Consider the following 12,601-nt stretch of genomic DNA (forward strand, 5'->3'; position numbering starts at 1 on the left):
TAAAATCTTAAAAAGAAAAACACCTGACCTCCTAGAGTGGACCCTAAACACTGTGAAACCCCACCCCCACCCCCGTCATCATTATCCAAGGTGGCTCTCTATGGATCTAGAATGGAAATTTTAAGATGGCAGTGATTAAGAAACCACTATTTCCTTTTGAAACAACAATTTTTTAAATAAATACTTAAAGAGCAAAATATTTAGCATGCATTACTTTGCCCTGGACTGCTATTTGTCATGCTGCTGTGGTCTATGATTATCATATAATATGATAGGGATTCTTACTGTACTGACACTTGTATAACATTTCTGAATCATAGAAGCCTCTGGTTTTCAGTGGTATTTTTTGATAATTTTTTCTGGTTTTAAAATTGGCATTTGGGGGGAAAGTATAGAAGATATAAAAAAAGAAAGAAATGTTACTCATAATCTGACTTATTAGAGGTACTTGTTGCTAAACTCTTGGCTTACATTTGTGTATTCTTTTCATATGGCTAAATATGTAGAACTTTTTTTCAAAACAAACTGCATTTAAGGTTTTATATCCTATTTGTTTTTCTCTACTAATGTTGTTGAGGCTGGGAAATCTAGTTTTAATTCTATGAACCTAGCTGAATTTTTTTTTTTCTAAGAGAAGAAAGGGAGCCTGGATATTTGGGGCCAGCTAGCATTCTCTGTCACACAGGCTTCTAGCAGTGAAATACGGAGACAAAAGCTCCTTTGCCTTCTAGAAGGCCCTAGTATAGGTGGCCAGTGTGCTCCTCAGAAATGACCTCTTACTTAGTTCTCTCCACTAATGCACAAGACCGCCTAGCTCATCTGGCTTTTGCCGACATTTAGTACTATCATTGAAATGACTTGTTTGACAGTTTGATAGGAGAAAAAAACAAGTCATCACTATTTGCATTTTCATGCTTATTAGTAGGACTAAATTTTTTTCATGTGTTCATTGGCCATGTGCATTTCATTTCCTCTTTGTGAAGTGCCCTTTTATGTATTTAGCCCGTTTTTGATGTCTGTATTCAGTCATTTGGGGCATTATGCTGGTTGAAATGAGTATCTCTAGCAAGGAGAGAGAGGGTATTCTGTGTACGTGTGTGTTAAGGATTAAAAATGACTTTAACACAAACAACAGACTTCCTTAGGGTTGTAGAAAACCTTACTGAGAAACAACAAAATGGTAAAGTGTTATTTGGCTCCTTTATAACTTGGGAAACTCAAGCCTATATTGGTTTTATCAGGATGCAGCAGGCAAACCAAAAAGACTGGAAATCATACCCTCCACATGATTAACCATGGATCCTCTAAATTCTCAGAAAAGTAGTGGAGCAATGCCAGCTTATCTTTCCAATAAGAGCTACCCTTGGAGTCAGGCTGACAGCTGATCGTCCAGCGTGGTCAGTGGGCCCAGCGCCCAAGGGAAGGCTGTTTTGCGATGGGAGGGTGTCCAGAGCTCCCATCAAGTGCCCAGGATGGGAAGGACAAACACAAATGAGACTTGAGAAATGAAAGCTCTTCCTCCTTCTGCTGCTTGCATTTCTGCATCACTGTTAACCAGACGTCCTTCTGCCCCTTTGTAGTCAAATGTTCCAAGGGGATAAAAATCTCAGTGGGCTTTCAACATTTGCTCTTTGGCCACAAGGTCAAGCATGTATTAAGTGACACGTCACTGTGTTCTAATGGTTGTCATAAGGAAGTGTGGTTGTGTCTTAATTTTAGAGACCTAAGTACCCGCACCCTACTACCTCAGCAGCAGGTAAGCCCTACCAACTTCCCAAGCTTTGTGGCAGGAAAATGGGGCTCACCAACCATAACTGGGTCTCGTTTGGTGGTTCCCAGGCAGGATCCCTCATAGTATGGTTGAGAATAAAGTACACTGTTCTGTTTGCTGTGGGCGATAGTGCACCAATCCAAGCAAACATTGACTTTTCTGGGGAATATGCATTTAATATAGAAGAATATTTCTGGAAGTGGGGTGGATCACTTGATACATTGGTTGATCACTCACAGGGTCATCCAATTTAAGCTGTGTCTACCCCAACCCACCATGTGATACAACTCCATGAGAGATGCCTGGGCTACACACAGTTGATAGTTGTTTATCCATTTCTAAAGGCAGCTGGCTGAGTTGGCTTTAAAATGGGTGATCTCTTGGGCAGCCCTGGTGGCCCAGCGGTTTAGCGCCGCCTTCAGGTGAGGGTGCCATCCTGGAGACCCAGGATGGAGTCCCATGTCAGGCTCCCTGCATGGAGCCTACTTCTCTCTCCGCCTGTGTCTCTGCCTATCTCTTTCTCTGTATCTCTCATGAATAAATAAATAAAATCATTTAAAAAAATGGGTGATCTCAACTGTGATTTGAATAGTAAATCATCACCTGGAATTTGCAAAGAAGTGAAAGAAAAGCTTTTATTTTTGATGGGTGTAACTTTCTAATTTCAGAGATGCCTTTTAATTCTTCTCTCTTCAATAATTTACAAGAATTAACTATTTGATGGTAAATTATATAGAATTATTGTCTTGGGATTTGGGGTGCACATGACTAAACACCCATCCTTCTCATTAAACTGAGAAAGGCATTACACTTCTTCTAATCAGATAAATACTTCTGAAGCAAATAATCTCAGATTGCACTTTAGGCAGTATTTGCTATAGCACTGAAATGTTTCAATGGTGAACAAGTTTTGAATATCAGAGTATTTTCAATTTCTGCAATCTTACTACACACGTATTGACTTCTAGGCCTGTAACGTCCCCAAACCGAATCTTTATTCTCCTGCCTCTTTTAGGCAGCAGAGCTGTGTCCTAGTTGATTAATAGATTAAGACTTGCAGAATATGGCTGCATTTCTCTGCTCTATTATTGACTTTTTTGTTCCCTCCTGACGTAAGCCATTTAATTTTTCAATCTCTATATCTCTATATAAAAAAGAGGTCACAGAGCACTTAGAAGAATTGCATTATTCTAGTGTTCTGGTGCTTGAATTATCAAAATTAAATCATATTAAATGACTTTGTGTAATTTTTTTTCTACATCTTAGAATACCTTGAGGCCATTCAAAATTCTCCGCCTTCACATAATAGGGACCAGCAAGAAATGGTGAGACTGGCTTCAAGGTCATGGAGGAGATGCTGGAAAGCCCAGAATCTGATTAAACTGGTTAAAGTTTAATCAAGTTAAAGTTTTCAAATAAGTCAAGGTTTATATGTGATAATACAGTCTCAGTCCTGAAAACTTGACAGGGACTTGAATTTTCCACCATTACCAACATTTCCCTTAGTTAGGACTTATTGTTTTGAGGAAACTTACCTAGTTGTAGCACTACCAAATAATTTTGATAGTTTATCACCATCGTGTAAGGTCCCAACCTTAATAGTACTTTTCAGGTGTGGAGGTGGGGATGGGGAGGAGAATAAAGATCAGAGAAAAAGATGTTGGATTCCGCAGCAGAAAGCTCAAGGAGGACAGGGGAGAGTAGGTGCAGAGGGGTACCAGAAAGTCCCCTAGAGAAGGAGCAGGCACCAAGAGGGAAGGGAACAACACTGGTCACCAGCCCACACAGTATTTCTCTTACATTAACCGGGGGCTGAGCACAAGTATCTTTTCCACTGGGGATGGTTCTTCCTCTTGCATAATGAAAGTCTTGTAGATGGTGGGCTGCTTTGAGTGTGGCTTTATTTTTTTATTTATTTTTATTTTTTTATTTTTTTTAATTTATGATAGTCACACACACACAGAGAGAGAGAGAGAGAGAGAGAGGCAGAGACACGGGCAGAGGGAGAAGCAGGCTCCATGCACCGGGAGCCCGATGTGGGATTCGATCCTGGGTCTTCAGGATCGCACCCTGGGCCAAAGGCAGGCGCCAAACCACTGCGCCACCCAGGGATCCCATATTTTTTTTATTTTTTTTAAAGATTTTATTTATTTGAGACAAAGAGAGAGCAAGAGAGAGAGAAAGAGAAGAAGACTCCCCGCTGAGTGGAGAGCCTGACATGGGGCTCCATCCCAGGACCCTGAGATCTGAGGCGAAGGCAGATGCTTAACACACTAAGCCACCCAGGCGCCCCTTGAGTGTGGCTTTAAATGAGAGTAAAAGAACTTTTCCTCAGAAAATAAGAGAATTCTATTGAAGAGAAGAGTGTGGAAGAAGAAAATAAGATATAATCACAGGATAGAAAGTAATGATTCTCAATGTGTTTTTGAAGAGTGAGCTCAGCTGTCTTGGGAGTCAGCCCCTCAAAGGCTACATGTAGTTGTGTATGTTAATAGGTTGTAGGGTTAAGAATAAAGGGGAGGGCCTAAGAAGCCGTTTGTTATTTCAAATGCTAAAGAAAGGTCAAGGGGCACATCCAAAACTGTCCGATGATCTACTTTGGAAAATGGGGAGTTTGCTAGAGAGAGGGACCCTCATGAGACACAGAAACCTTGTGTTCGGACTTAATCAACCATTACACACAGTTTTGTCCCTCCCTTGGCTTCCCAAGGATTAATTTTCATAATCAAATTCACTGGTGTGGACGGGAAGGAAGTAGAGTCAGGGGAGATCATTTCCTTAAATATTGCTTTCTAGGTGGCAAAGGTCACCTGACAGTTAACCAAGGACCAAACCAAAGGTTCTAGATCTTGGCAGAAAAGTGGGAAGTGAATTGCTGGGTTTTTTTGAGGCTTATGAAATAACCTGGCTGCTGTGACCAACTGTGTCATCCAAGTTAAGGGTGACTTAAAAATTCACAAAGTTTGGGTAAGAAAGTCTAGAGGGGAGGTGGCAGGGCAGGAAATCCCAGTTTAGAAGATCATCTCAAGGCACTTCACAGTTGTTCTCACCTCACCAATCACTCTGGCACCTAACATGGTAGAACCATGATGGACAGCCTTTTCTTTTAATCAGATGAAGTTCCTTATTATTTTGTTTTAAAATTTTCGTAAACTTTAAAACAATATCATAACCAATTAAAACTCCCTAGGTGGAAGCAATTTTCAACTTAAGTTGGTATTTAAACCATAGCTCCTAGTTACTTTCTTTGGAATTCCGTAACATTTGACTTGATGTACTGGAAACCAGGGTCCTATGGAGCCTATTAGAGGCTCATTCTACTGTGATTCAGAGCGTGAGAGATGCTCTGTTTTGTGCCACAAAAGAGCTTCTAGCTGCATCAACTGTAAATGTGGTGGTGTAAATCTAGCGCCTCTAATGAGAAGTTAGCTTAAAATATGCAGCCTGTCAACGGTGAGTCAGTCAGCAGCAGCGGAGAGACATACCAGGAGAACACGGCATACAGGGTAGAAGCTACAAGGCTTTCAGGCACAGGGGTATCATCCTGAGTCCTGGGGGTTGTACTCTGAAGGTCGTAACCACGCCTCCGCCCCCTGGTCTCTTCTGTCCCACCCCTGGCTAATGACCCGGGAATCCTAGAAGTCGGACCTGGCCAGGGTCTAAATGGCCTAGTTCAGAACTAAGGAAACTGAGGCCCAGAGATGTTTGACTATAAGATTTCAATATGGCCAGTTGGAAGTTAAGAATGTAATCGGAGGCCAAGGGACCATTTGTTCCACTGTGTAAAAGATGTGACATCAAGGCCACAACTAGGTCATGCTCACCACAACCAAACCTGCATTCGGTATGGTGAAGCCACAATGAATAGAGACATGCCTAACAGTCAACACAGCTCCTAAAAGGTACTTCATCCGCTTTCTAGGAGTAAATTATATTCTGGGGAAATCTGGCTATATGGACCTTGAGTCAGATTCCAGCTCAGGTTGCGGACTGGTCATGTGGTTTAAACTTGGAAGCTTGGGCCTTGGAAGCCCAGATAGTCCTGGTCCATCCCACTGTTCTGCCCTTGGAGCTGGGGTCACAGCCTGACCACCTGGGTCAGGAGGATCCGGGAGTTCGTGGGATTATGAGGCTGTGCCTTGGCAGGGAGGCAAATGGAGCATGACAGCTGTGTCCCCAGTGTGAGCAGTCACATGGAGGGAGGCTCAAGACTGCAGCAGGCAGGCCCTGTCCTGTAGGTAGGTCACACCAGCACCGCTGCCTCGACTGGCCTGGAGCTGCCTAGCCGGGTCTCCCAGGTGATCCCTACTGTGGACCGATGCACTAGAAGAGCATAAACAGGAACTGCTTCATATGAAGCAGTTGGAAGCAGTTGGAAGCCAGCTTTGTGAAGAGCACCTGTTAATATGTGAACGTCAGAATTTCTAATACTTGGGGACGCCTGAGAGGCTCAGTGGTTGAGGGCCTGCCTTCAGCCCAGGGCATGATTAGAGTCCCGGGATCGAGTCCCACATCAGGCTCCCTGCATGGAGCCTGCTTCTCCCTCTGCATGTGTCTCTGCCTCTCTCTCTCTCTCTCTGTCTCTCATGAATAAATAAAATCTTAAAAAGAATTTCTAATACTTGACATGCCATGAATTAATTCCCTAAACTGAGCGTGTGTCATAATTAATAACTTAGAGTCTCAGGTTTTTGGCTCCTAGAGCCAATGTTTCCCTTGTGTTGGGATAAATGGAATGACGAGCCACACAGGAGGAGGAAGCCTCTGTGGATGCGTTCGTAAAAAAAAAAAAAAAGAAAAAACAGGTTGGAAAAGAAATCCAAGACATGGCTGTTATAAGTCTACCACCACCAGGGTTTATCCTGAGGGAAACCACTTTTGGGAAATAGGCCTATATGAGCAAAACTGTCAAGAGAAATGTCATAGACTTGAGGAGAAGATTGGTGTTAAAGACTCTTAGTCCTTCGTTCTGACATTTTTTGGGTTTCATTTTGGTAAAAGCTGTTTTTCCACAACATTCAGAGGTTTGCTAAAAAAAATGTCATTTTATTTTTCGTTCAAATGGTTAAGCCTCTCAAACTCTAATGTCTGGTATCCACAGCTTGAAAGTACCCTGCCATAGAATGATTTAGTTTTATATTCCAAAGAAACATGAGAAATGAACCTGTGCCTTACCAGAAGCTGAAGCAATGTTCTGTTATTAAAAAGTATATATATTTTTCTACCAAATTGTTGTAGAAAGGAAGTATAACTACATTGATCATCTGATTATCAGAGCCCCAGTTTTGGACAGAAGACTGTGTAACTGGAAAATGTTTTATATCCCCAGAGTACCTGGCATATTTATTAGGAGGTTTACATTTGGGACAGCAGTGTGCTTTTATTCTATAAACATTTACTGCACAAAACAAAGGGATTAACAGAGAGTCAATCCTTGAAATTAAAAGCAAAATCTGTAAAAAAAAAAAAAATAGAGTTGGCATTCTGTCTTTGGTTTCACATCTGTGTATTACTCCCAATACCATTACCGCTGGGTAGTTATCTAGTACCTTTGCCATCGATGACCTTGCTCAGTCTTCCTCACTCTGTGCATTGGGTGTTGTATTTGTTTTCTGGGGCTGCCACAGCAAAATAGCTCAGGATCTGTGCCTTCGGTGACAGAAATGGATTTTCTCACAGTTCTGGAAGCTACAAGTCCTAGTCGGGGTGCGGCAGGGTTGGCTCCCTCCGAGGGAGACTCTCCTTGGCTTGCCAGTGGCTGCGCTCTTGTGGCTGTGTCTTCACATGCTGCTCCTTCCCCAGGAGCACCCTGGTGTCTCTGATAAGGGCACCAGTCAGAGTGGATTGGGGTTCCACCCCAACAGCCTCGTTTTAACTTAATCACCTCTTCGGATGTTCTCTCTAAATACGGTAACATGTCAGTAGCATGTCGAGGTCCTAGGAGTCGAGATTTCAATATCGAAATTTTGGGGGCGAGGAAAATTCAGCCCTAACAGATGTCATTTCCATTTTACAGATGAGGAAACTGAGGCTCGTCACCAGATTCTTACCACACTGATTCTACCTAAATATGTAAGAAATGTGGAAATTTGTATGGCCATGATAAAGTGATGCTAGATTCAGTCTCCTATGTCAAATCACATAGAATCTATTTTAAACCAACACTGGAATTTAGCTACAATCTTACCTACCTTATTTATTGAGTTTATAGATCTTTAAATTATTTAGGATAAAAGAATCTGAAACTTTAACTCACCAAAGATAACTTACCTTCAAACTATAGAATTCCTTGGAGGCATAAAATAAAGCATTTAAGGCATCAGAATTTCTAATATCATACATTCTAAGATTCAGTTGGTTTTTTAATATATTTATATATATTTTTTCTTGTTTCTTCTTTCCATTCTTATGAAGCCATCACGACTCTTGTTGTGCCACTTACCAGTCGTGTAACCTGTGGCAAGTTATTTAATATCGTGGTGTGTCAGCTTCTTCATTCATAGAACAGCAATTTCTGCAATTCAGGGTCATTATAAAAAGCAACTGAGTTAATGCATGCAGAATACTTAAAGTTGCTCCTGGTGTGCAGAGTAAATACATAATAAGTGTGAACAAATATTATTATAATATCTATGCACATATATCACGTACCCAGTTTTGTTTACGAAAGCAGGATCAGTACACTCTACCGGTGTCGGTCAGTGCCTTGTTTTCCAGTCTCCTGCGTCCTGCTCGGTGATACCATAGCTCCCCTCGAACAATATCTCCTTTGCCAAGTGGCGCGGTTTTAGGCTTTGCTAGCAGAGGAAGCGATTTCTCTTTCATTGAAAAGCACAGCAAAAACAAAATAATCCGGGTAAAAAATGGGCCGAAGACATGAACAGACGTTTCTCCAAAGAAGACACCCACATGGCCAACAGGCACATGGGAAGATGCTCATCACCCCGCATCAGGGAAACACAGATGGAACCACAATGAGACACCCCCTCGCACCTGTCGGAACAGATAAAATGAACAAATCAGGAAACAACAGGTGTTGGCAAGGATGTGGGGAAAGGGGAGCCTCTTACACTGTTGGTGGGAACGCAGGCTGGTGCAGCCACGGTGGAGAACAGGGTGCAGGGTCGTCAAGAAGTTAGAAACAGAGCTGCCCTGTGACCCAGCAACTGCACTGCTGGGGATTTACCCAAACAATACGAAGATACTAATTTGAAGGGACACACGCAGCCCAGTGTTCATAGCAGCATCGTCCGCAGTAGCCAGATTGTGGAAACAGCCCCAGTGTCCATTGACCGATGATTGGATAAAGAAGAGGTGGAGTATTAGCAAAAATAGGAATTAACTCTCGCCATTCACAACAACGTGGATGGAGCTAGAGGGTAATCCCATATGATCTCACTCGTGTGTGGAATTTAAGAAACAAAACGAATAAACACAGGGAGAAAAAGGAGAGGCAAGCTGAGAAACAAACTTTTTTTTATTGGAGTTCAATTTGCCAGCATATAGCATAACATCCCGCCAAGTGCCCCCCTCAGTGCCCGTCACCCAGTCACCCCCACCCCCCGCCCACCTCCCCTTCCACAACCCCTTGTTGGTTTCCCAGAGTTAGGAGTCTCTCAGGATTTGTCTTCCTCTCTAATTTTTCCCACTCATTCTCCCTCCTTTCCCCTTTAATCCCTTTCACTATTTCTTATATTCCAGATGAGTGAAACCATGTGATGTTTGTCCTTCTCCGACGGACTGACTTCACTCAGCATCATACCCTCCAGGTCCCTCCACGTGGAAGCAAATGGTGGGATCTGTCGTTTCTAATGGCTGAGGACTATCCCACTGTACACAGAGGCCACAGCTTCCTTATCCCTCATCTGTCGATGGACCCCGAGGCTCCTCCCACAGTTTGGCTACTGTGGATGCTGCTGCTAGAAACATTGGATGCAGGTGTCCCGGCGCTTCACTGCATCTGTATCTTTGCGGTAAATAGAGAAACAAACTCTTAACTCTAGAGAACAAGCCGATGGTTACTGAAGGGGGGGCCGGGGGTGGGCTGACGGGCCGTCAAGAGGGCACTGGTGGCGAGCGCCGAGCACTGTCTGGAGGAGCCAAGTCACTAAATTCTACACCTGAAATTAATCGAAAGCTGCATGTTGACTAACTGGAATGTAAATAAAAACTTGGAAAAAAAAAAAAAAAGGACAAGCACAGCTGCCAGGGGCTTGCAGAAGGGCCACTGGGGCTTCCTCTCGGGCTCTGGGAGGGCGCCCCAGTGGCCAGCCGCCCACTCCCGATGCAGACCAGCTCTGGTCCGTGGCTACCCTGGGACCGCGTGTGCCACCAGCCGGAGCAGACAGTTCCGGGTCCCCTCGGCGGCGGGCTGGTGACGGGAGTCTCACCTCTGCTCCTTGGCACAAATAAATACACCTTTTGTGAGCTTACACTACTTTCTCACTGCTGCCGTAACAAAGTAGCACACACTCTGTGACCGGCCACCCCGCCAGTGTGGTATCTGACGGCTGTGGAGGTGACCGGGCCCGGTCAGCGTCCACGGGCCGCTATCACTGTGACAGTGGGGCCGGCTGGGACCCCCGAGTCAGGGGGCTCGGGACTGCGTGCCATCGGGGCTGGGACACCGAGTCATCGGGACCGGGACCTCTGAGTCTAGGGGGGCTGGGACCGCCAAGTCACTGGGGCCAGGACTGCCGTGTCATCAGGCCCGGGACTGCCGTGTCACTGGGGCTGGGACCGCCGAGTCTAGGGGGGCTGGGACCGCCGAGTCTAGGGGGGCTGGGACCACCAAGTCATCGGGGCCAGGACCACCGCGTCATCGGGGCCGGGACTGCCATGTCTTCGGGGCCGGGACCATGTGCCATCGGGGCCGGGGCCATGGTGATAGCGGGGCTGCCTTCGCCGGCAGAGGCCCGGGAGCGCCCAGCAGCCAGCCAGCCAGCACCCAGGCGGTCCCGCTCCCGGTGGCCCGTCCCCCAGCAGCCACCAGTGCCCGGTGGCCGCCCGCTCATGCTGCCTTCTGCGTGGCCGGCCTCGAGGTTGCGCTCGGTCACCGTGAGCCCACCTGGGTCACCCAGGGTCCCCTCCTCGTGCCAGTCCGGCCGACGAGCCACCCCGGGCCCCGGTGACCTTCCGAGTCCCTCGCGGGCTCCTCACGGCTGTTTCTGGGGTCGCCTAGAACACGGGGGACTCGGGGAGCCGTGACTGAGGCCGCAGCTTTTCAGCTGGCTTCATGGGCCTCGCGGCCTTTGTGTCGCCTTCCCCTTCGCGGTGTCCTGGGAGCCGCAGGCCCCCGCTGGCTTCCAGGCCGGCTGTGCGGGGCGGCGGAACTGGGCTTCGGTGGACACTGCCATTTCATTAAGTGGCTGTGCTGCCACTTCTCTAGAAATCCAGCATCTATTGGAGGGCCATGCCAACTAGAGACATTTTTTTGACACAAGAAGAGCCCATGATATATTTTTAAATGGGAAACACAGATTTCAGGACAGTTACAAGCACAACCGAGAAAAGTAAAATCATTTATCACTTCCGGTTTAGAAATGGGGAGCTTGGGGCACCTGGGGGGGCTCAGGGGTCGAGCGTCTGTCTTCCGCTCGGGGCGTGATCCCGGGGTCCTGGGATCGAGTCCCGCATCAGGCTCCCTGCAGGGAGCCTGCTTCTCCCTCTGCCTCTCTCTCTTTCTTTCTCTCTCTGTGTCTCTCATGAATAAGTAAATAAATAAATAAAATCTTTGGGGGAAAAAAAAAAGAAGGTAAATCCTATTCTGCAAAGTTAAAGGCCGGTGGGAAAATATCCTTTTCCACTGACCATATGAAGGCAAGGAATTGTTAATACAGAACTTAAAAATAATCAGGAGGGAAACGATGGTCTACCTTATCAGGTGGCAGATGGCGGGGCAAAGGTCCTTAGAAACGACTCCCATCAATTGGAAGTGACAGTTAAGCCTCACCCCTACCCTCCAAATAAGAAGAACTAACCCACATCTCATAGTTACAGCTTGGGAAGTTCCAGCCAATAGGAACAATAATGGTGGTCAAGGTAAAAACCATTGACCATATACCTCCCACATTCCAGACCCCAGGCACAAACTTCGTTTATTTAACAGGTAGTTACTGAGAATTTTAGTGGCCATTTAGTTTTAGAGAGCAGGGGCAGGGGCAGAGGGAAGAGCAGGAATGTTACGCAGCCTCACACCCCAACAGAGCCTGACATGGGGCTCGACCACAACCCTGAGATCACGACCTCAACCGACTGAGCCACCCAGGGGCCCTTAGTGGCCATTTAAAATAAGTTAATACATAGAGCCAAGAAGAGAACTCGACACTTAGCAAGTATTCTAGACAAGTCTGCTATTATTATTACAGTCAGGAGGTACAACAGAGCTACTGGGCTTATATAGAAGGGGCTCCCAAGACACCTGACACCACCCCCTCCCTGAAAAGCCAGTGATGCGCCCCAGAGATACGTGTGGGAGCCTTACATATAAGCCTTACAGCTTATATGTGGGTTAAGACTGTCAGAAGGTACATTTAGCATAAACATCAAAAACACTGCTGAAACCCGGGATTGAACCAGGGACCTTTAGATCTTCAGTCTAATGCTCTCCCAACTGAGCTATTTCAGCTTGTTCAGGCAGCTTTTCCTGTAGAACTATAATGGAATAATATTTGTCTTACAACAGTAAAAAAAAAAAAGAAAAAGTCAATATTCAGGTTCAGCTGGGGGTAGACATTTAACAAACAGTACAGAGATGATGAGGCAAGTTTCCTGTTTGTTTCTTTTTTAAAAGATGTTATTTATTTATTCACAAGAGAGGCAGAGACACAG

General features: G+C 45.5%; 1 non-coding gene across 1 annotated transcript; it reads right to left on the reverse strand.

The window, feature by feature from the left end:
- Positions 1-12,325: 12,325 nt before the first annotated feature.
- Positions 12,326-12,398, reverse strand: TRNAF-GAA (transfer RNA phenylalanine (anticodon GAA)). The gene has a single exon. It is a non-coding gene; the product is annotated as a tRNA-Phe (tRNA).
- Between the last annotated feature and the right edge of the window lie 203 nt (positions 12,399-12,601).

This window comes from Canis lupus, chromosome 36 (genome assembly GCF_048164855.1).
Source record: "Canis lupus baileyi chromosome 36, mCanLup2.hap1, whole genome shotgun sequence".
Classification (NCBI taxonomy): domain Eukaryota; kingdom Metazoa; phylum Chordata; class Mammalia; order Carnivora; family Canidae; genus Canis; species Canis lupus.